This window comes from Cnephaeus nilssonii (assembly GCF_951640355.1).
Source record: "Cnephaeus nilssonii genome assembly, chromosome: 3".
NCBI lineage: Eukaryota > Metazoa > Chordata > Mammalia > Chiroptera > Vespertilionidae > Cnephaeus > Cnephaeus nilssonii.
Window position 1 is genome coordinate 35,348,896 of NC_137074.1, and position 24,265 is coordinate 35,373,160.

The window sequence follows — 24,265 nt, forward strand, 5'->3', positions numbered from 1 at the left end:
ATATTCATTTTTGTCAATTATAAATTCCAGGCACAGTTCTTAGGACAGCCCTTCACAAGGCACAGGGCCTGTCTTCAGACTCATCCGCTCTACTTCAACAACTAAATCTCAACAGATGACCTTCTTTTTAATGTCTCTATGCCTTTACTCCTAGTGTTTCTTTGTCCACAAGTACTCACCCTCCATTGCCTGGTAAACCCCTCATTCTCTGCACCAGTTCACTTGTGACCCCTTTCATTAGGCTTTCCCTTAGGTAGTTACTGAAGTTAACCTTTCCCTTTTGTTAGTCCATCATAACTCTATCATATATTTGTGTTATGTTATACAATATTAAGGAAGTATACCATAGTGATTACGACAGTGACTACCAGAATCAGACTGAATCAGCAATTCACAGAGCATAACATCAGGCAATTTACGTGACCTCTTTGGCTTTCAATTTCACCATCTGTAAAAAGAAGGGGTAATAGCCCTGACCAGGTTGGCTCAGTGGATAGAGCATTGGCCTGTGGACTGAGGGGTCCCGGGTTGGATTCCGGTCAAGGGCATGTACCTTGGTTGTGGGCACATCCCCAGTGGGGGACATGCAGGAGGCAGCTAATCGATGTTTCTCTCTCATCGATGTTTCTAACTCTCTATCCCTCTCCCTTCTTCTCTGTAAAAAAATCAATAAAATATTTTTTTTAAAAAAGAGTAATAACAGTATGTCAAAAGTGGTTGAATATTTCCTATTTCATGTAAAGAACTAGAAGGCTACATTCCTGTCCTCCCAACAAGAACAAGTTAAACAAATTGAAAGTTGATTATTTTCTTGGAATCATCAGAGAACTGAAGTTGCTGGGCAAACTGCTATCCTAAAATCTGGAGAGACAGCCCCATCCACAGTTAAAAACCAGAGCCCTTTACCTGGACCAGATCAGAAGTCACATAAGCAATAAACTGTTGGGAGCACTTAAAACGGTCCTTTGGGTAAATTGTGAGAGGCTGAGTGTGGACTACTATGAGAATGAGAAACTCCTTAAGGTCACCAATCATAGGGGGAAACCCATTTTTTATAGGCTTTACCCCCAGGTAAAGAACAAAGAAGTCAACTTTAAGAGCTGCAAATCCCCAGAGCTGAAGCAAGTTTAGCAATAATATAAAGCAGTATTGTATTATAATCCCAAGTATAGAATAAATACACTGAGTCCATAAATGATATAATTAAGTGATTGAATAAATAAATAAATGTTAGAGAATAGACTAATCTCCCATGCAGAAGATGGTATTTTTGAAGAAAGTGAAAAATGTGTCATTCTTTGATGCTTATTTTAAATATATTTTTATTGATTTCAGAGAGGAAGAGAGAGGGAGAGAGAGATAGAAACACCAATGATAAGAGAGAATCATTGATTGGCTGCCACCTGCATGTCCCCTATTAGGGATTGAGCCTTCAACCCAACCTGGGCATGTGCCCTGACTGGGAATTGAACCATGACTTCCTGGTTCATAGGTCAATGTTTAACCACTGAGCCACACCGGTCAGGCTGTGATGGTTATTTTTATATGTCACTTGATTGAACACTGGGTGCCCAAATATCTGTTTAAACATTATTCTAGGTGTGTCTGTGACGGTATTTCTGGATGAGGTTAACACATCAATCAGCAGACTGAATTAAGCAAAAGGCCCTTCCCAATGCCCAGAAGGCCCCATCCAATACAAAAGGTAGGGTAAGAGAGAATTTACTTTCTCTGTATGACTGTTTTTGAAATGGACCTGGCTCTTCTCCTGCACTCAAACTGGAATTTACACCATCAGCTTGCAGAAGGCAGACAATGGACCTGCTTAGCCTCCATAATCACACAAACCAATTATTTATAATTAACCTTTTTATATAGATACTAGTGGTCCAGTGCACAAAATTTGTGCTTGGGGGGCAGTGTCCCTCAGCCTGGTCTGCACTCTCTCCAATCTGGGACCCCTTGGGGGATGTCTGACTGCCAGTTTAGGCCCACAGGGATTGGGCCTAAACTGGCAGTTTGACATACCTCTTACAACCTGGGACTGCTGGCTCCTAACCGCTCACCTGCCTGCCTGCCTGATCACCCCTAACAACTCTGCCTACCAGCCTGCTCACCCCAAATGGCCCCCCACCAGCCTTTTCACCCCCAACTGCCCTCCTTGCTGGCCTGATTGCCCCCAACTGCACCCCTGCCATCCTGATCACCCCCAACTGTGCCCCCTGCTGGTCTACTCACCGCCTACTGACCCCCCACCGGACTGCTTGGCCCCAAATGCCCCCCTGCCGGCATGCTTGCCCCAAACTGCCTCTCCCACTGGCCTGATCATGCCCAACTGCCCCCCACTGCCAGCCAGCTCGCCCCAACTGTCCCCCCTGCTTGCCCCCAACTGGCCCCCCCTGCTGGCCTGCTCGCCCCCTACTGCCTCCACCGCCAGCCTTATCACCCCCAATTGCCCTCCACTCCTGGCCTAATTGCCACTAACCACCTCTGTCTCAACCCTGCCACTATGGCTTTGTCTGGTCAGTGACCACAGAGCCGGCTGGGGCAACCAAGGAAGCCAAGCCTTCTGCCTACTCTGGCCGGCTCTGTGGCTCTGGCCGGTGCCACCATCGTTGTCACATCAATTTGCATATTCCCTCTTTATTGGCTGTGGGCACTTCCATCTTTATCATGAAGTGACAGTTAATTTGCATATTACTCTTTTATTAGATAGGATTTCTGTCTCCATCTTCTGTTGGTCTATTGCTCTGATCTGCAGAACCCTAAGATATAAATAATAAGACAAACTTGGTGTAGAATACGAGAAGTTTATCCTATTTTTGCTATTTTCCTGTAAAGCTAAGACTATTCTAAAATAAACTTTAAAAAAATGTTTTAATATTGGTAATTTTATAATGGTTGGTTTAATTCTTCACAGGATTGTAATACAGATTAAAAGATGTTAATCTGTGTAAAGTTCTTAGATCAATGCCTAGCACAAAATAAATGTCAATAAATGCTACATATTATTATTTAGGTAGCCTATATAATAAAAGCCTAATATGCTAACGGTCCGACCGTTCGTTTGACCATTCGACCAGTTGCTCTGATGCACACTGACCACCAGGGGACAGATGCTCTGACAGGTAGGTTAGCTTGCTGCTGGGGTCTGGCTGATCGGGACTGGATGAGAGGGGCCAGGCATGCCCTGGAGCCCTCCTATGGTCCGTCCCTGGCCCTGATCATGCACCAGTGGGGTCCCTTGGCATGGCCTGTGCCCTCTCACAATCAGTGACCCCTTGGGGTATGTTGGAGAGCCAGTTTTGGCCCAATCCCCACAGGCCAGGCCAAGGGACCCCACCAGTGTATGAATTTGTGCACCAGGCCTCTAGTCATATATGTTTATTTTATCAGATTTTCACTATTCTCCAATTCTCTTGTCTCCCCGTGAGTCTTATTTATTTTTGTAATCCTGAAGATAAATTTTATTAGTTCTTCTTTGGCAGGCTTTGGACATTTAACAAGAATGACCAGAATGATTTATTCAATAAGTACTTATGGAGGATATTTTCTGTGTTTATACTAATCTGTCTATTATGGAAAAAGAATACACAACGGAATAGAAAATGTTTTCAAGGAACTTAAAGCTTATCTAGAGAGATTTATTTTTTGTGTGTATTTATCCATTATCTTGCTATTATCTACTGTCACCCTAAGAAATGTTCAAACCTATGGAGTTTATATGAGCCAAACTGATGACAATTGCCAGAATGCAAAACTGCAACAGATTGAGAAAATGTTCTGGAAAATGGCAGTTTTGCACCTTATTTTATACATTACAGTCAAAAGAAGAGGCATAAGTGGGTTACATGAAATGTATTGGTGATAGATTAGGGAGGCAGGAGAAAGCAAAGCAGGGTAAGAGGAGATCCTCTGGGATTGGATAAAAAGTAAAATGATGGACACATATCTTTTTTGCATAGGTGGTTAAAAGATAGTTAACCGTCAATAATTTACATAATAACAATAACAATGAGGGGATTTTGGTCTCTGCTCTGGTACAATGCTTATGCTTTGAGGGGTCTGAAAAAAAAGGGAAATTATTTTGTTATTCCAAAGGCATGTTATCAGGTTTGTTATTCCAGATGCAAAAAGATGACAGGCTCCTTTAAGGTGAAGATTGATCTTTGTTAGGGAAAAATACTTCCCTAGGCCCTGACTCCCTGCCATGAACCACTTTTAGTTAAAAAGTTTTAATTTCAGACCATCCTATGTGTTTGCTGGAGGTCTCTAAGTGTGTAAGGCCTCCAGGCAGGCCTCCCTTGAGCTTGTCAGGTTTAGTATGTGTCCCCTTTTCATCCATACTACTATAAACATTTTGTTGTTACTCTGTCTTCCTCCAAAATGGAGCTAAGGTAATTAATATATGAGTTAAGTAGCTAATAAATAGAAAGATAGGAAAGTAATAATGAGGCATCTATCATGTAAATAACTCTCCCAATTACACATACCAGCTCCCTCTGATACCTTTGTAATTTAACCTAGTTATGAATAACTGGAAAGGAACAAAAGAAAGGCCAAATAATATAGGCATTCATTTGTGCAGCTTTGCCAGGAAGCTGAAGTTTAACACACCCCAGAGAAGACACCTGTCTCACGGGGCAATTCCAACATGGAAAGGAAACTGTGGATGCTGGCTTTGCTTCTGGTTCTACTGAATCTCCAGCTGCACATCTTCTAAGACTGGATGAAGGGACTTTGTCTACCCAAGGATGCAATTCCATGCAAATAAAAATCATTCATCCTTCTGTGCAAGTCTCAGAAAGTTCTTTCTCTGGAGGTGTCCTAAGGAACTGACCTCCCGCACTTAATGGGGAAGGGAATATTACACTTTCATCAGTAATACTTCCAGTCAATCATGTTTAATGACTGAGTGATTTGACGGGATGCAGATATAGATATAATTTCTAACCCATGTAAGCTGTGTGCTTTTAGCAGTTTTCTTAACTTCTCTGTTTCTGTGTATCTTAGCTATAGATAAAGATAAATGTGTGGTTGATGTGTATGTATGTGTGTGTGTGTGTGTATGTGTGTGTGTGTGTGTGTATATATATATATATATATATATACACACACACACACACACACACACTAGAGGCCTGGTGCACGAAATTCATGCACAGGGGTGTGTGTCCTTCAGCCCAGACTGCACCCTCTCCAATCTGGGACCCCTCAAAGGACATCCGACTGCCCGTTTGGGCCTAAACGGGCAGTCGGAAATCCCTCTCACAATCCAGGACTGCTGGCTCCCAACTGCTCACCTGCCTGCCTTCCTGATTACCCATAACCACTTCTGCCTGCCAGCCTAATCATCCCCTAACCACTCCCCTGCCAGCCTGATTGATGCCTAACTGCTCCCCTGCCAGCCTGATTGCCCCTAACTGCCCTCCCCTGAATGCCTGGTCACCCCTAACTGCTCTCCCCTGCAGGCCTGGGTCCCCCCCCAACTGCCTTTCCTTGCAGACCTGGTCGCCCCCAACTTCCCTCCTCTGCTGGCCTGGTCACCCCTAACTGCCCTCCCCTGCAGACTTGATCACCCATAACTGCCCTCCCTTGCAGGCCTGGTCCCTCCCAACTGCCTTCCCCTGATGGCCATCTTATGGTGGCCATCTTGTGTCCACATGGGGCAGCCATCTTTGACCACATGGGGGCAGCCATCTTGTGTGTTGTAGTGATGGTCAATTTGCATATTACTCTTTTATTAGATAGGATAGAGTTCCTGGTGCACGGGTGGGGGCCGGCTGGTTTGCCCTGAAGGGTGTCCCAGATCAGGGTGGGGGTTCCCTTGGGGCATAGGGTGGCCTGCGCGAGGGGCCTGTGGTGGTTTGCAGGCTGGCCATGCCCCCAGGCCACCCAAGCGGAGGGCCTGGTATCTGGGACTTATTTATCTTCTATAATTGAAACTTTGTATTCTTTTTTTTTTTTTTAAATATATTTTATTGATTTTTTTACAGAGAGGAAGGGAGAGGGATAGAGAGCTAGAAACATCAATGAGAGAGAAACATCGACCAGCTGCCTCTTGTACACCCCCTACTGGGGATGTGCCCGCAACCAATGTACATGCCCTTGACCAGAATCGAACCTGGGACCCTTCAGTCCGCAGACCGACGCTCTATCCACTGAGCCAAACCGGTTTTGGCAAAAACTTTGTATTCTTGATTAGAGGCCAGGGCAGGCCATGGCAGGCCATGGCAGGCGGGAAGCTTGGCTTCCTCCATCGCCAGGGGCAACCCAAGCCTCCTGCTCTCTCCAGCTCCATGGCTGTTGGGATTTATTTATCTTCTATAATTGAAACTTTGTAGCCTTGAACAGAGACCAGGGCCAGCCAGGGTGGGCGGGAAGCTTGGCTTCCTCCATTGCCAGGGGAACCCAAGCCTCCTGCTCGCTCCGTGGCCACAGCCATCTTGGTTGGGTTAATTTGCATACTCGTTCCTGTTTGGCTGGTGGGTGTGGCTTGTGGGCATAGTGGAGGTACGATCAATTTGCATGTTTCTCTTTTATCAGTAATAATATATATATATATATATATATATATATATATATATATATATATTATTGATTTCAGAGAGGAAGGGAGAGAGAGAGATAGAAACATCAATGATGAGAGAAAATCATTAATTGGCTGCCTCCTGCATGCCCCCCTACTGGGAATTGAGTCTGCCACCCAGGCATGTGCTCTGACTTGGAATTGAACCTTGACCTCCTCGTTCATAGGTTGAGGCTCAACCACTTAGCCACACTGGCCATACTCTGTGGTTGTTTTAAGGAATAAACTAAATAGATGAAGGTGCTAACGCAAGTAATATGTGCTCAATAAACAACCACTGATATTTATACAGTAATTTCAGCAAGGAAAATGTATTTATATTTGTTAATTTTGGATCTTGAGTATTAAAGAAAAGTGTATCAGTGAGCAGTCAGAACATTATTGAGAATATTCTATAGTATCTGATTTTGATAGTATATTCAAAAAGTAATACCAAATTGCTTTCTCATTAACAGATTTTCAGTTGTCTTTTTCCTCCATCTCCCTATTTGAAATAGAATTAAAGTTAAATTTTGCACTTAAAACAATTCTGAAGTCCCTTAGATCACTCTTTTTTTTTAACTTGTATTTGATTCCTAAGATTAAAAATAAAAAATGTTCTGAAAATAATACCAGTACACTGATTTATGGACTTTATTCACCTTCAATAGTAACTTAAATTCTCATAGATGGATTACTTTTTTCTTATTGATTTTCTTCATCCTGTTACTGTAGTTAGCTAAATAAGAAGGAAGCAAAGGGTATCCGACACTGTTGAGCCTAGTGGTCTGAGTAATATGAGCCTATTTGCTTCAGTAGGAAGCTACAGCTTCACATATGCCATAAGGAATCACAGCATTATTGATCCACTTTAAAAAAGATGAACACCCCTCTCTTCTCTCCTGGTACAGGATTGTAGTGGGGAGGGAGTGGGGGCCAGGAGAGGTAAACACATGTGCAATAGAAGTCAATATGGTATAGGGAAAGCTGTTTGACATAGAGGCCTGTCAGTCTAACCTGGGAAAGGGAATCATTGGTCAGGGGTAGACCCAACATAAGCCCCAGAAAGCTTGGTAAATTGATTGGTTATTTTGAAAAAGCTCTTGGTTTATTCCAAAGCCAAGATGATAAAAATCCAGGAGCCAGGAGAACAAAGAAGCATTCCCCACCCACACTCCTCCTCAATGCACAGTCTAGCTGCAACTGATGCCTGGGGCAGACTGTGTGAGCTCAAAAGGATTAAGCTTTAATATTAATATGAAGCAGAAACTGTGGACACTGGCCTTGTTGAAGATACAGTTGACCTTTTTCCATTGCAGGATAGATAGTAATGGGACATTGAGGACCCAAGAGGGCATTCTTTTAATGTTTGCATTTAGAACTCAAATAAATCTTGCCACACCATAGTTTCCCATGCATGGGTCCTTGGAATGCTTTCCTCATAATCTCATGGAAGAATACGATGTCCACTGGCAATAATCGCATTTTTAATGTCTCACGTTTAGTCCTCATTTCTCTTTTATTTATTTTTGACTGTGTATATGCCAGATTAGCAACTGTCAACTCTTTTTAATTCATGGTGCACATAATGTAATTACTGAAATTCTGTGGCACACCAAAAAAAGTAGATTATATTTTTGCCAATCTGACAAAAAATATAGGTATAATTTTGATCATTCATACTTATGGCTATGGTTGTGTTGGATGTTGTATTTTTTTTAAATTTGACAATCTAAGGGAAAAGAGGTCAGTACCCCTGACTAAATAGTTAAGTATTGCATGTTTCAAAGTGTTTTGTGACACACTGGCTGAAAATCGCTGTGTAAGACCATAATCTTTCTTGGCCAATTTTGGTTATGAAGTATATTTGCTATCTATTCATATTTTCTTTCACAAATTACTTCTTTTTTATTTATTTTTTGATAAACTGCATATTCTTTCCTTTATAGATTTAATGACACTCTTAAGCATACAAATGACTTCCTGTCTCTATTGGCCACATTCCTGGAAGCATACAACTTTCACATGTATCTGTTTTACTAAACCTCTTGCACATCACGTTCTTTATCTCTTATTTCAATACTGATAATAAAAAAAAAAAGTGTCCCTTAAAATCTTAGCTGTCACTGCACTTGTACTATAAAAAGTTTCAGGAAATTATCATCAAAAGCATGCACAATGATAGTATAGGTCCTTTAAAAAATAACCAAAAATACCCTATAATTTCGTTATGGAAGAGTTCTGATATTATACTGGAAGTACTAACAGAAAATGTCTATGCTCACCAAAAAGGCTACTCTATTTTATTGTGTGAATCAGTGCCAAGAATTTTTTAGTCCCCTATAGCCCTATTTCTCAATTCGAAAATGATAGTCTATCAGGTGCAATATATATAGTAAATGGAAGCCTGTCAAGCTTTATATTCTTTGGATGAAGCTGAAATATGAATTGAAATAATTATAATTTGCACCGACTCCAGAGATGAAGATTAAAGTGTTAACACTTTGTTTCACCGTACGATGCTCAGCAATCTTTTGTAGAGTCTCTGCGGGGGATTCTTCAGTAGCTCAAGTAACAGCAAAACTCAACAACAACAACAAAATTCCTCCAGCTCACTTCTAAGTGGAAGGGAAAGTAGGTGCTCTTTCATGGGCTGGAAAGGCACTAATCATATTGAAAAGTACCAATTTAGCCCTGAAGATTGTTACTGGGTGCTGCAAGATGAGTCACGATTTACAAGCATTCCTGGCAGAGGCCTGTGGGTTTTATAGCTGAGAGAACTTGGGACTGCAAAGGCTGTGTCTTCATTTAAGTGAAACTAGTGAAGATTTAACAGATTTAACATCATTTCTCTTTTCTTGTCAAGAAGCAAACTTTTACTTTTTTTCTCCATGGAGTGTTGTATGTTTGTGTGTGTGTGTGTGTGTGTGTGTGTGTGTGTGTGTGTGTGTGTCTAGTTCAGCTTGGTGACATCAAAAATTTCAGAAGCCTTATGAATATCCCTGAGGTGAGGGCCTTCCCTGAGAGAGCCAGCATTGATCTGATGGGTGTCATGGACTTGAATCCATCCTGACAAGGTGTTTCTAGGTTCTAGTTCACTGCTGGTCTCACATAGCTACCCAGACTTCCAGGAAAATAAATCCAGTCTTCAGTTAAAAGAAAAAGAAATTTGAAAAGCTTTGGAATTCTAAATTGAGATATTTTATGTTTCTCTTCTTTTATTTAGAGCTTTAAAAACGATGATTTTAACACTTGTCATTGAACTGCTATTGATGAAGTGTCTGCTGTGAGTTTAGGACTCTTTTTTGATGCTTTGTATACATTATTCCGTTTATTCCAGGAGGACATATTGTTATGCTCATTTTATGAATGGTGTAAGGAGAGGCTTTTGGAGGTCAAGCAATGCACTTGAGATCATTCAACTAGCAAGGAGCACCCAGTACCACCCAAGTGTCTGTCTCTGAAGTATGTATCCTTAATCAGATTTTCACCTTATTATTAAAATATAAATTCAGAACACTTAGTTCTGCTCAAAAAGTGCATGGCCCTTAAACTTTAACACCTACTACATACTGTTCTGTTATTCTCATTGTATACCAAATTATGCTTCATTAAGACATAAAGGGGAGACTCTTTCCTCTTCTGATTCTCTTTGCCTGGCAGAAACACCTGCGTAATCTAAGCAGTCCACATGGTCCCGGCCTCACACAGAGGTGTTCAGAGTAGACCGAGACCATCAGGCACACGTATCTCAGTACTGCTTTCAGAGACTGTGTCAGTGTCCTCTCAAGGACACTGCTTTGGGAAATTGGGTTCTCCAACAGCAACCCCTGAAATGGATAACTGATATCTGGTCTATTTCTTGAATATATTATCATTCCGTGTGCACTCTGAGGTACACTTTGAAGACCCTAATACAAACACAATGTTGCAATTGTCTTAAAGAAATGAAAGCCACTTCATCTCCTTCACCTTTATAAGGCAAATATATTTAAGATCCGATGGAATACTTCAAAATCATGACTAATATTAAAGCCTCGAATTACTTATCTTTTTAGATCCTGCCACGAACTTTGAATTGTATTTCTTGACCCTTATCCAATTAGTTCCCTTCTGACTGAAACACCATTCTTCCCCCTTTGCTCTTCCTGCCTCCCTGAGCAAATTCTAACCAGCTGCCCTACTAGTGATTATTGTATTCACTGACTGAAGATTCCTCAAGCAGTTGAAAGAGAATGGGATAGTTGAAGCAAATTGAAAATATTGTAGAGAAGAGGTAAGCTCTTTGTTGGATGATCACCATCAGCTCACCAAGAATAAAAAAAAAAAAGGCTAAGTTCTACAGAGTAGATACACAGGGGAAATACAAAGGTGGGGAAAATGTAGAAGAGTCAGTGTGAGCAACGTGTTGAAAGAGTATTAAAGTGCAGTCTTTGAAGGCTTGCTTTGGAATCAGGCAAGCCTGGGCTTAACGCCAGCTCTGCAGTTTCTCACTTTGTGACCTTCGTTATGTTATTCAACTTCCATAAGCTTTGGTTTTCTCATTGATAAAATTAGGGTCATGCCAACAGCCATACCCACAGGTTGTTATGAGCATTAACTGTGTTCATCATCATAAATCCACTGATATGGTGTGAAGTGCTCAATAAGCAGTAGCTATATGGAGTTAATGAAGAATACCTTTGAGATCAGATGTGATCCAACTTACTTGTCTGTTTGCCTGGCATATAGTAGGCATGCAGTGAATGTTAGCGCAATAAAGAAAGTATGTATTTAGCAGATTTGGATTGGAGAGTACACATAGAACAGAAGAAACAAAAAACTACCTGGTTGTGAAAGACAAATTAAAAGCTTAATCTATTTCTTCAATATTTTTTATGGCAGATATGAAAGTGAGATAGTTTATCCATTAATTGCTTATAGTAGATGTTGCTGTACCTCACAAGCTGCCTGTTTCTTGGGATTCTTCTCTGAGTTCCTAGGAATGAGTTGGTGTTGGAGTAAACTTTATGTTAGACTTAAGGGATATCAGGATTTCTCTAATTCATGATACTATTTGTGATATCTCCTAAATGAGTTTGCCCTATGAAGATGAATATTTTTAAACTGTGACTAATTATAAAGCTGTCTCATTGCATGTTTAAGATATTCTGCAGTAGAAAGTGTTGTATTTAAAGGGTGGAAGGAAGAGACCATTTTTTTTGTACTGTTAGCTCAATTGCTCATATGTAGGAGCTAAAATTCTTTGTTTTAAAAATGTGCCCTGACACAGGGCATTTCATACTCAATGCTGCCTTTGAGAGGAGATAAGGTGCATAAGTACTTGACTTGCTCAGAAAAACAGTGACCATTAGATTACATTTGAAGTACTGCATTAATTCTACCAATAACTCCAGCATTTTACTGTAGGGTATTCATATATAATTTCAGGTATGAGTTACTGTTCTCTAATTATGACTCTAATTATGTTTTTATACTCTGGGTCAGTTCATTAAAACTGTGCTACTCAGTGACTACTCTTTCATCTTCTTCAGTGCATACATTGCCACAACCCTTTTTTTGGCCAAATGCTCATCTTCACATACTAAATTGAGGTTTGCCTGTATTCTTCAACTGTCTCTTTTATATTTTTAGATGTGTTTTAAACCTAAGTGCTTTGAGAAATCTTTATAGATTTAAGAAAATAATTGAAGCAATTACTAGAAATACTAAAGTGCATTTTAACACTATTGAAAAATATAAATCTTTGCTTCCAGGCTTAAAAGCTTTCTCTCTTTTTTTTCCCTCAGAAAACTACATGGCTTAGGATATTTATCTATTCTCAAGTAATTTTGGAGGCACATATCATAGTGAGAAAATCTGTTTGGTCTTGACATATATATAAAAGGAAAAGTTGAAGGAGAAAGTACAAGTAAATAAAATAATTTTGAGAAAATAATTTATAATTTAATTATTATTAGAAGGGTTGAATTGTAGCTCCCAAATAGTATGTCCGCATGTAACCCCCAGAACTGTGAATGTGACCTTGTTTAGAATGGTATTATTCCTGGGTATATTTCTCTCTTGGGGGATAACTTTTTTTTTATTCTGTGTAAGCTCATTAAAAATATGATTTTCAACATTTGAAAATAGAGTGTTTGGAAAAAAAATCTTTGAAGAATAAGTTACTAATTTAGTCTTTTGCACTTTATCATCCACATTCACGATATATTTTTGCTCTAATGAAAAGCAATAAGTTATTTTAGAAGATTAAATTAATAGTTATAGAGAAATATACTACTATATTTCTTTTTTAATTATTTTTTATTGATTTTAGAGAGGAAGAGAGAGGAACAGAGAGAGATAGAAACATCAATGATGAGAGAGAATCATTGATCAGCTGTCTCCTGCATGCCCGCTACTGAGGATCCAGCCTGCGACCCAGGCATGTGCCCTTGGTTGGACTCAAACCTGGGACCCTTCAGTCCACAGGCTGACGCTGTATCCACTGAGCAAAACTGGCTAGGGCACTACTATCATTTCATTTGTACAACACTGTATCTTAAAAAAAGGGCATTTATTTAATCTGGAAAGAAAGCTGAAGCATAAATTGTCTCTAATTATTGATCATGCAACTGAGACATTTTCATTCATTCATTGATCAAATAAATATTTATTGAGCACCTACTATGTATCATTCTATATGGTAGAGGTACAAGCAGAAATACATAAACAAGCATCGCTATCCTCATGAATCTTATATTCTATTGCAGGAAGAGGAGGAACATTCAATAAGCATGAAAAATAATAAATTATATATTACGTTACAATATATATGGTCAGGTAAAAAGGAAAAAAGTGTTGTGTTGGAAGGGTTGCAAATTTAAGGGTCAAATCTCTGATAAATACTTGAGGAAGGTGAGAAAATGAGTCATAAAAATACATTCGGAAAATAATTTCCAAACATAGTGAACAGTCAGTCCTAAGACCTATTCCTGGTGTAAGAAACAGCAGGAAAATAACTGAAGCTACTGCTAGCAAAACTAACATGCATTTAGCAATGTGGAAGCTAGTAGTAGATGAAGTCAAAGAGATAACAAGGGGAAGACACATGAGGTCTTTATGCTATTTGAGGATTTTAGCTTTTTTTTCTTAATGAAATGCATAAATATTGGAAGGTTAAAATAAAAGTAAAAGGATTTAAAAGGAACATTCTCTACACTGTGCAGAAATAGATGGTACATATGAAAAGTTAGGATCAGGAAAATTAGAAGGCTTTTGGCATAATGTAGGTCCGTGTTATTTGTACCAACAGGAGCAATATAGGTGGTGAGAGGTGGTTAAACTAAACATGATCTGCTGCTGGATTAGATTTGGGTGTAGGAAAAAGAGAGGATTCAAAGATGATTTCAAAAAGGGAGGATTCAAAGATTTTTAACCTAACTGAAGAGATGAAGCTGTCATGAACTGAAATCAGGAAGACAACAGATAAAGTGGGTTTTGAGGGGTAAGATAATAAACATGCTAGCTTCAGATATCTATTTTATATCTGAAACATTGAGTAGGTAGTCAGAGATAAACAGAACTGAATGAAATTCAAGGGAGAGTTCCAGGCCTGAGTTGTATATTTAGTGACCATTAGCATACAGGTGATACTTAAAGGCATGCAATTGAATTAGATCTCCAATGAAGTTAAGAAAGCAGAGAAAATAAGAAGTCCAAGGGCTGAGTATGAGGCACTACAAGTTTGGTCTCGGTGATATAGGAAAAAACACACCATAAATTTGATCCCAGGAAACCAATTGAAGATTAAAGATAAAAAGTTTCCTAAGGAAGAAAAGAGATCAACTTGACTGCTAATGGGTCAAATATTATAATAGCTATTAATTGAGTATTGGATGTAACAATGTAAAGGTTATTGCAGACTTAACAAAAACGAGTTCGATGGAGTGATAGAAGTAAAATGAATGTTGGAGTGAATTCAATGGACAGAGAAGAATCTTAGAGAAAGTACTGACAAGTCTTTCACAGGATTTAGCTATAAAGGGAAGCAGAAAAATGGAGGTCATTCTGTCAAAATGATTTTTTTTAAGATTGGCAAATTAGCAGGATAATTTCTCATAGAAATGATACAGCAGAGAGACAACACTTGATGATATAGAGATAAAATTGGAAAGTTGTATAGCAGTCCCTCCTTATCTGCAGTTACATACAGTCAACTTAGGTCTGAGGATATTAAGTGGAAAATTTCAGAAATAAGCAGTACCTTAAATTGCATGCTATTTTAAGTAGCATAATGAAATCTTGTAATGTCCCCCTCTAAGCTGCCTGGGACATGAATCATTCCTTAGTCCATGCTGTAGAAGCTCCCTGCCCATTAGTCACTTAGCAACCACCTCAGTCACCAGATAGACGGTCACAGTATCACAGGGCTTGTGTTCAGGTAACCCTCATTTTACTTCATAATAGTCACCATAGAGCAAGAGTAGTGAGGCTGGCAATTCAGATATGCCAAAGAGTAACTATAAAGTGCTTCCTTTCTTGACAAAAGGAAAGTTTTCCACTGAATGATGAAAGAAGATAAATTGCATGTTGACATTGCTAAGATCAAAGTAAGAACAAATTTTCTATCAACAAAATTGCCTAATTCATAAATTACACTTTATGATAGGTATCTAAGTATAGATACAGAAGCAACCTCATTAGTTTCTGGTTTATCCATCATGTATTTTTTTTTTGCACAAACAAGTGAAGCATGAACACTTTCCTATATTCCTTTTCTCTTATATGAAGGATATTGTACAGTAGATACACTTTTGCACTTTGTTTTCACAGCATGCAGGGTTGGTGTGTTTTTTTTTTTGGCTTCACAATAACGTATCTGAAATCATTTCCTATCAGTTTATAAGCATACTCCTCAGATTTGTTTGCAGCTCTATCCTACTCCATTTTGTGGAGGCATGGTAGTTTATTGACCATCTCCTATGTTTGGACACTCAGAGGAGCGTTATAATTTTGCTTGGCGAGATGGTTATTGACTCACTGCACGGTGGCAGGTTACCTATTTTTTCCCTTTTCTAGTAAGAGAACTATACTTCCCTGGCCTTTTGATATAAGAAGTGATCTTGTGGCTTACTTTGGCCAATGACATATATACAGAATTAAAATGTGTAATTTCTAGATAGAAGTTTTGGGAGCCAGCTCATAACTCACCAGAATCTTTTATATTTTTTGCTACACGATGAGCAAGGTACTTAATAGGCTTTGCTTTGTCATTCTGGATTCTGGGATAAAGACAGTATGCAGTAAAGCTACAGCCAAGACACAGTGGTTTTGAAATGTGTTCAAGAAACAAACCGCTGTGGCTACGTCTATGCCACTGAAATTGTGGGATCTTATGCTGCTGTAACATAACTTTTCCTAACCCTTCTGAAGCAACTAGGTAACACACCAAATATATGTTAAAGTAATAAATAGAATCCATGCCTTTGTATTAATCTGCTCAGTCTGTTATAACAAGATACATAATCTGGATAGCTTACACAACAGAAACTTACTTCTCACAGTCTAGAGGCTGAAGTACAAGATCAAGTTGCCCACAGGGTGGGTTTCTGGTGAAAACTCTTTTCCTGGCCTGCAAACAGCCACCTTTTTGTTGTGTCCTCTCACGGCTTTTCCTTTATGCATGTGAGGAGAGAGAGAGAGAGAGAGAGAGAGAGAGAGAGAGAGAGAGAGAACCTGGTATACCTTCCTCTTCTTGTAAATACCAGTACACTAGTTCTATTGGGTTAGACCAGTGGTCGGCAAACTCATTAGTCAACAGAGCCAAATATCAACAGTACAATGATTGAAATTTCTTTTGAGAGCCTAATTTTTTAAGCTTAAACTTCTTCTAAAGCCACTTCTTCAAAATAGACTCGCCCAGGCCGTGGTATTTTGTGGAAGAGCCACACTCAAGGGGCCAAAGAGCCGCATGTGGCTAGCGAGCTGCAGTTTGCGGACCACGGGGTTAGGCCATTACCCTATGACCTCATTTAACCTTATTACTTCCCTAAAGGTTCTATCTCCAACTAAAGTCACATTGTGAGGTTAAGGCTTCAACATATACATTTCGGAGGGGTACTATTTAGTCAATAACATCCAGCGCTCATTGCCCAAAGTCTCCTTCTGTCCCCATTTATTCCCATGTGTCCTTCTTCATCGCTCCCCACCCCCTTTCCCACTGGCTCACATATATTCATTCTTCCCAATCCAAGGTGCAAGGTATACGTTGCATAACCTAGCAAAACACAACAAATTTCTTCTTTCTTATCAAGTAAAAATCTTGATGTTTTTCCCCCTCAAAGAATTGCTGAGTGAACTTTTTCACTGGTATACATTTCCATACCTGGCAAATAAACTCAGGAGTCACTGACTTAATGTGATCTTTTCTTCTTTCACTTTAAACACTGATACCTGAATCAATGCTGACAACTGGTAGGGATCCCGATATGCTATGAGGCAGAGGTTCAAAGAGACATGCAACCCAGCATTTTGAAAATATTGCTATCTTCTCAAAAACATGTTAACAATATCATATATTATGTCCTTCAATGATTCTAAAGCTTGTACTCATTTAGTAATTTCCCACTTAAATTCAGTTCTTGAGCAGACATATTGCTTTCCTATACCAAACAATGAGAAATATATTAACCTAAAATACTTTCCCTTTCCATGGCAGCTGTCATGATAGTCTGTGCTAAATTTATTGTTCATCTATCCTCAAAAAATCCTTTTGGGTGCTTGGTAATATTTATTTCTCTATTTTTTTTTAAGTATTTGCATATTGTGTTATTATAAATATTATTGTTGGTAATGTATTTAATATATGGGATTACCTTATAACTTACATTTGTATATTATCTATAATAATAAAAGGGTAATATGCTAATTAGACCAGAAATCAATCCGGACGTCCTTCTGGATAAAGCCAGGCCTGAGGCAAGCCCAGGTCCCAGGTGCCAGAGGGAAGCCAGTGCTGGTAGCCAGGGGAAGGAAGGCCTACTCTTGCATGAATTTTGTGCATTGGGCCTCTAGTCTATAATAATAAAAGTGTAATATGCTAATTAGACCAGACAGCCGAACAACCTTCTGGATGAAGCTGCGGCAGCAGGGGCCGAGGTAGAGGCAGTTAGGGGTAATCAGGCAAGTGGTTAGGGGTGATCAGACAGACAAGTGAGTAGTTAGGGGTAATCAGGCAGGCAGGAGAGTGGTTAGGGGTGATCAGGCAGACAGGCAGAGGGGTTCGGGGTGATCAGGCAGGCATGAAGAGTGGTCAGGGGTGATCAGGCAGGAAGGTAAGTGGTTAGGGGTGATGAAGTAGGCAGGCAGAGTGGTTAGGGGCGATCAGGCAGGCAGGCAAGCAAGCAGTTAGGAGCCAGCAGTCCTGGATTATGAGAGGGATGTCCAACTGCCGGATATCCCCGAGGTGTCCCAGATTGCGAGAGGGTGCAGGCCTGGCTGAGGGACCACCCCCCTGCCATGCATTAATTTCACGAATTTTCCTCTAGTATATATTATAATGTGGAGTAGAAAGAACTTAAATAAGGCTTTTATTTTTTTTAATTTCTTTATTGATTAAGGTATCACATATTTGTCCTCATCCCCCCATTCCCATCCCACACCCCTCCCCACACATGCCCCCACCCCCCTGTTGTCCTTAACCGCTGGTTAGGCTCATATGCTTGCACACAAGTCCTTTGGTTGATCTCTCCCCTTTACTCCCACCCTCCCCTCCCCTCCCTCTGAGGCTCAACAGTCTGATCCATGCCTCCTTGTTTCTGGGTCTGTTCTTGTTCATCCGTCTATGTTGTTCATTATTTCCCCTAGATGAGTGAGATCATGAAGACAGAAGAGAAGCAGTCCAGAGATGGAAGACGCTGATGTGGCCTTCCCATACTAGCAGTTAGCAGCTGTGCATCACTGCAGGTTGCCCAGGACCAACCCAGAGAGAGTCGGACCTGCATTACCACCATTTGTCCACCATCCAGAACTGTAATGTCAGTGCTGACATGTACACATAAGGAACTGTTGGACATTGAAATTGGGTCTCAAAAGAACTGTTGGCCCAGAAAGAAACTCACTACAGACTGATTCATTTGCCTGTCACCATAACCATTATTGCTTGTCTCATTTTCGGTTCTTATAAGTGTATTTCTAAATAAGGCTTTTAAATAAAGCTTAAATAAGGAAATAAATATACTTTTTTGTTTATTACTAGCTGATTGTAATTTTGACTGAAATTACAAGCCAAAAGAACTGCCTTTTTTGTGAATAAAAATGACCTTAATGTAAATTACAAAGTAAGATGTATGAATCTGATTAAAAACGTTGATTCTTCTTGTAGAAAAAAAATGTATATGGCCACTGAAAGCTAAGTTTGTCTTTTTTTAAAGGTCATATAGGAACTCATGTGCTATGGCTTGCCATTTAAATGACCATATAAAGTGTTTTTGTTTAGTTTTTCTTTAATTAAGGGCATAGATTTTATAACAATCAAGAATTCTAAGTGGCTTTAACTATTTAAAACAAAAACAAGTTGGCTCATATTTATTGTGATATTTACACTATTTTAGAAACAGAAAGTTTCTAGAGATATGGAAAAAAATCTAATTTAACATGAGTGCTTTTATTTCTCAACATAGGTCCATAAGTTCCTAAATTGTTACCTAATCTTGTTGTGTTCTAAATAGTTTTTTTTCTTTTCTGAAAAATCAGATGGTTTTAGATGATATTTAAGATTCTTTCCTTTTATCTTGTAATTTGTTAACTTTTTATTGCTTCTAATTGTCTTTAATATCCAATATCCTGGTTTACTATATTAATTTTTATATCTGATCACTTAAGCAAGCAACACTACATACGTTATTAATGCTATAAATTTAGACCCATTTTCTATTTGACAAAATAAAAACCTTTTCAAAGTTAGATTTTTTTTTTGTAATAGACTTAAAACTTACCTTTCTTTTTCCCTGTCAGTTATTGACCTTTCTTGCAAGAGATTATTAGCTAAAGGTCATTGCCTTTTTATTTTGTTACCTTAAAGTTAAAGAATTTATTATCTCATCTTTATTACTATGGCAGATCATTTTCTTTATGGGCTGTGTAGTACATAAATAATGCAAGATTTAAAGTCTTAGAATTCCTTTATCAGCATATAGCAAAGTACTTAAAAAAATCCTTTTCTGGCTGGAGTTAAGAGTTTACTTTTATGCTGAATCCACTAAAGCTTTGGGAACTGCTTATGTATGGCAGGCCAGCTACTGATATTGGGCAGATTTGAGGATAGACCTACCACCTATTGAATTTAACCCCCATTAAATTCACCAGAAAATAAATAGATAGAAATGCAATTTTGACTTTTAAGATTATCACTTGGATGACGCTGCCTTGTTTTATTCTATTACTGGGTTTCTAGCACGACTACTAGAATAAGAAAGAAAAAAACTGAAAAATCAAACTGGAAGTATGCAGTAAGAATGGAAAAATAATCTGCATAAATGTGATGCCCGGTAGAAATATTTTTGCAACTGGAAACAGAATGCCCATTTTTACTTTCCTTAGTAGAGTTTAAATAAAATCGAAGACACAAAGGTCCTGGTTGACAAAAATGTAACACGTTTCTCAAGTATTCCAAGTTCTATTACCACCCAGAGGAGGAGAAATAAAAGTCAATATTACACTTTTCCAAAATGCATGTACTGGAATACTGCCAAATAATTATGTGGCAAATTTTGACCTGCTTCAAGATGCTTATCAACAGAGGGTTCAAAAGATCAGCAATTCTGCCTCTAGAAATCTAGAGGCCTAATTAAACTTATTTATATATTCTGAAAATCACTGTTATTTTTAAAGCACTATTAAAAACTGGCTCATGCATTTGATTCCTAAGTCTTCCTAATTGTGACAGATGTTAAACTGCCATAACCCGAGGGGTGTGTGGAGCGGGGGGGGGGAACCATAAAATCTTCAATTGACCTGGATTATTTTCTCCATTAAATGTTTGCATGTCGAAATAATTCCATTAGTGCCCTGGCCAGTGTAGCTCAGTGGTTAGAGTGTCAGCCTGGGCACTGAAGGGTCACGTGTTCAATTCCGGTCAAGGACAAGTACCTGAGTTACAGATTCTATCCCTGGTGTGTGAGGAAGGCAACCAAACGATATTTCTCTCTCTCATATCTATGTTCTCCCTGTTTCTTTCTTCCCTTCCATCCCTCTCCCTCTTCCACTCACTCTAGAAATAAATGGAAAAAATATCCTTGGGTAAGGATTAACCAAAATAATAATAATAATTCCATTAACTGGTATTGAATAATAATACAAGAACAAAGTTTTAGTGTAAAATAGTATAAACAAAATCTCCTACATACACAGCATAATGATAATAGACATTCAAATGCAAATTTTAAAAAATATATATTTTATTGATATTTTACAGAGAAGAAGGGAGAAGGATAGAGAGTTAGAAACATCGATGAGAAGAAACATAGATCAGCTGCCTCCTGCACACCTCCTACTGGGGATGTGCCCGCAATCAAGGTAAATGCCCTTGACAGGAATCAAACCCAGGACCTTTCAGTCCGCAGGTCGACGCTCTATCCACTGAGCCAAACCAGTTAGGGCTCAAATGCAAATTTTTAATAAAATAGCTTTAAAATCTTTTTTCTCACTTCTCTTTTTTTTATGTCTCACTATGGATTCAATTAAGAAAACAATAAAAAGAACTACAGACATATTTAAAAAATATTCAACAAATGTTAAAAACAAAACAAATATTGGTGAACTGTAATTTTAACAAGAAAAATAAATCAACAAAATACATGGTGTTATGGATTATTTTTATCATTTGGTCATTTTCTAAAGTGTTTTAGAGTATAGGGAAAATGGAGTCACCAGAGTTCGAATTGAAGTTAGGAATAGTTCAAAATTTTTATCCAGTTTAACTAATTGAACATTCTCTTTAAAAAAATTAAAGAAAGTAAAACTAGTATAATTTACATTTGCACACCTATTTGTACCTGCAATAAAAATTTTAAGTAGTTCTACATATTTTATTTTACAAATGTATAAAAGGATGAGATGAATATGGTCATAATTATTAAATAATTAAATTAATTGATAATTATTTTAATGATATCATTAATGATATTTTAAGTGTCATGTGGATATGGCATTTTGAATAATTTAACAAAAGAAAATTAAATTGATATTATAGGAACAAAAATGCTGCAAAGTCTGTCAATAACTAATTTATCAAAAGTTTTTAATATAGCAAAATACTATATAGCAAATAATTATTTAGCACTTTGTATATGAAGATGAGGCCTGGCCAGTAAATAAGAAAGGTTCTGGGTGAAGAAACAGTACAAAGGTGACAGATCAAAAATCTATGTAATACAAGTCATGATTAAATAGGAGATAAAGATACAAATAATGTCCTAAAAAGGATTTCGGACATAATTTCATGGACCTGAACAGGGGTGTATACAATTGTTTAAGCAGTTTTGTGACTATTGATTAGCAGAATAGTTTTAATACATAGGTGAAGGAATAGTATATTTTAGTGAAATATACTATGAGACAAAAAGGTGGACCCAAATATAAGATTTATGGTTTGTCAAATAGCATAAATATACATTTGTTTATTTAAACAGTAGAGGCCCAGTGCACGAAATTCGTGCATGGGTAGGGTGCCTAGGCCTGGCCGGTTTTCAGGGCTGATCAGGGCCTCCCTTCCCTGGCTACCGGCTGCCGGCTGGGGCCTCCCTTTATTCTGCGCTATCCCCTGGTGGTCAGTACACGTCATAGTGAGTGATAGAACTCCTGGTATTCCGGTTGAACTCCCATGGGGACACTTTGCATATTATCCTTTTATATATATAGATGGGAATATTTCCCTACTAGTTTGATAGTATTTCCACTGGGCCCATTAAAACATATTAATATTTGTTGCACACATCACTGAAAAAAATAGGACATGATCCTTCTGCTCTAAAAGAAATATATAGTGATAAAGAAAAAACATGATCTTTCATGTGAATATGCTCAAGCATTTTGAAGAAACAGATCAGTGACTTAGTGCAAAAGCTTTTCCAGCCTATCAAGTAAATACGTATTTAACCACTTTGTAAATTTCAGGTCAATGGTGCAATAGACCAAAAAGTCTTGGAGCTGTTATACTGTATCCTTTTAATGTACATTTAGGGAATTTAAAAATTGCAGATTATTGACTTGATTATTGAAGCAGAGTAGCCATTACAGTTTATCAGGTAATTAAATATTCTACCATAAAGAAGTACATTTATAGGATGCAGTCATAATTTATTAATAGAATTAAATGTAATATTACTTTCAAAACCATTTGGTTAATTTTGAATTATTTTGGCACATATCCTATTCTTCCCCATAATACATGTTTCTTCCATGTGTAAGGACCTGTCTGGGTCTGAAAATTTAACTGACAAAAACAAATTAATAGTAGAAAAACATGTGAATTTATTTAATATAAGGTTTACATGGTAATGGGATACTTACTAAAGAAATGAAGACCACTTAGATCTGTGTATTTTTATGCTATTGTGATGAAGACTGGACAGCTGTGTAAAAATATGGTAGGTTAAGGAGTATGAGGTACTCCCTTCCTCTCTCTCTAAAATCAATAAAAACATATCCTCATGTGAGAATTAAAAATTAAAAAAGAAATCAATGGGTAAAACATAGGCACTAATGTTTAGCAACATGATAATATTATGACTAAGGCTGAACATTGGCTAATGTTGCACTACAGATGATGTCAATAATAAAATTCAATAATTATGGTTTTTATGCAATTAAAATAGCACAAACAATATCAGTCAGTGGTTTTTCACTTTGGCTTGAATTAGAACCACCCGGCAAAACTTAGAGTCACAACTCTGTTTCTGATATAATTGGTTTCCAGTGAAACTTAGTAAATTTCCCAGGTAATTTTAATGTACAGCTAAGGGTGGACAAAAATATTCAAATTTTTGTTATTCTGCATAACTTAAATTTATTTGATATTTTATGAAAAACTTTGAATTTAAACATTGTGACATTTTCTAACAATTAGTGCTTTTGTTCATTGCTGTCTCCAAAGCACGTATATTATCTCATAAACTACAAGTGCTTAATTAATAGTTATTGAGTTTTAAAGTATATGAATAACTGAATGAACAAACAAAGAAACAAAGGATGAATGAATGAATCACAGTATACTCAAGCTATAGCTATAGTAATTATTCTAGTAAATGACATTTCATAAAACCATTAATAGAACCATTGCTTCATGAGATGTTTATTTTGCTTTTTATGTTCTTCCTTTATTTTGATGATTCTCAATGTTTACTGCATATCAGAATTATTTGGAGGTTTGTTAAAACACAGATTGCTTGGTTCCAACCCCAAAGTTTCCTAGGGGACACCTGGGAACTTACTGCCTTTCAGGGACCACACTTTAAGAACTGCTGCTCAAACTCAAATGTCAACCTTTTAGAAATCTTTGTAGCTTATCCAAAGACTTTCACACAGGTCTAACAGATTCCACCTGCCTGATGTGCTGGTATCACTTGGCCCTCATCATATTATCCTGTGGAAATTGAAGTGGCAAGAACCTCACGTGACAACCTTGTCCCTGCTTTGTTGTGACTAATGCTATCTTTT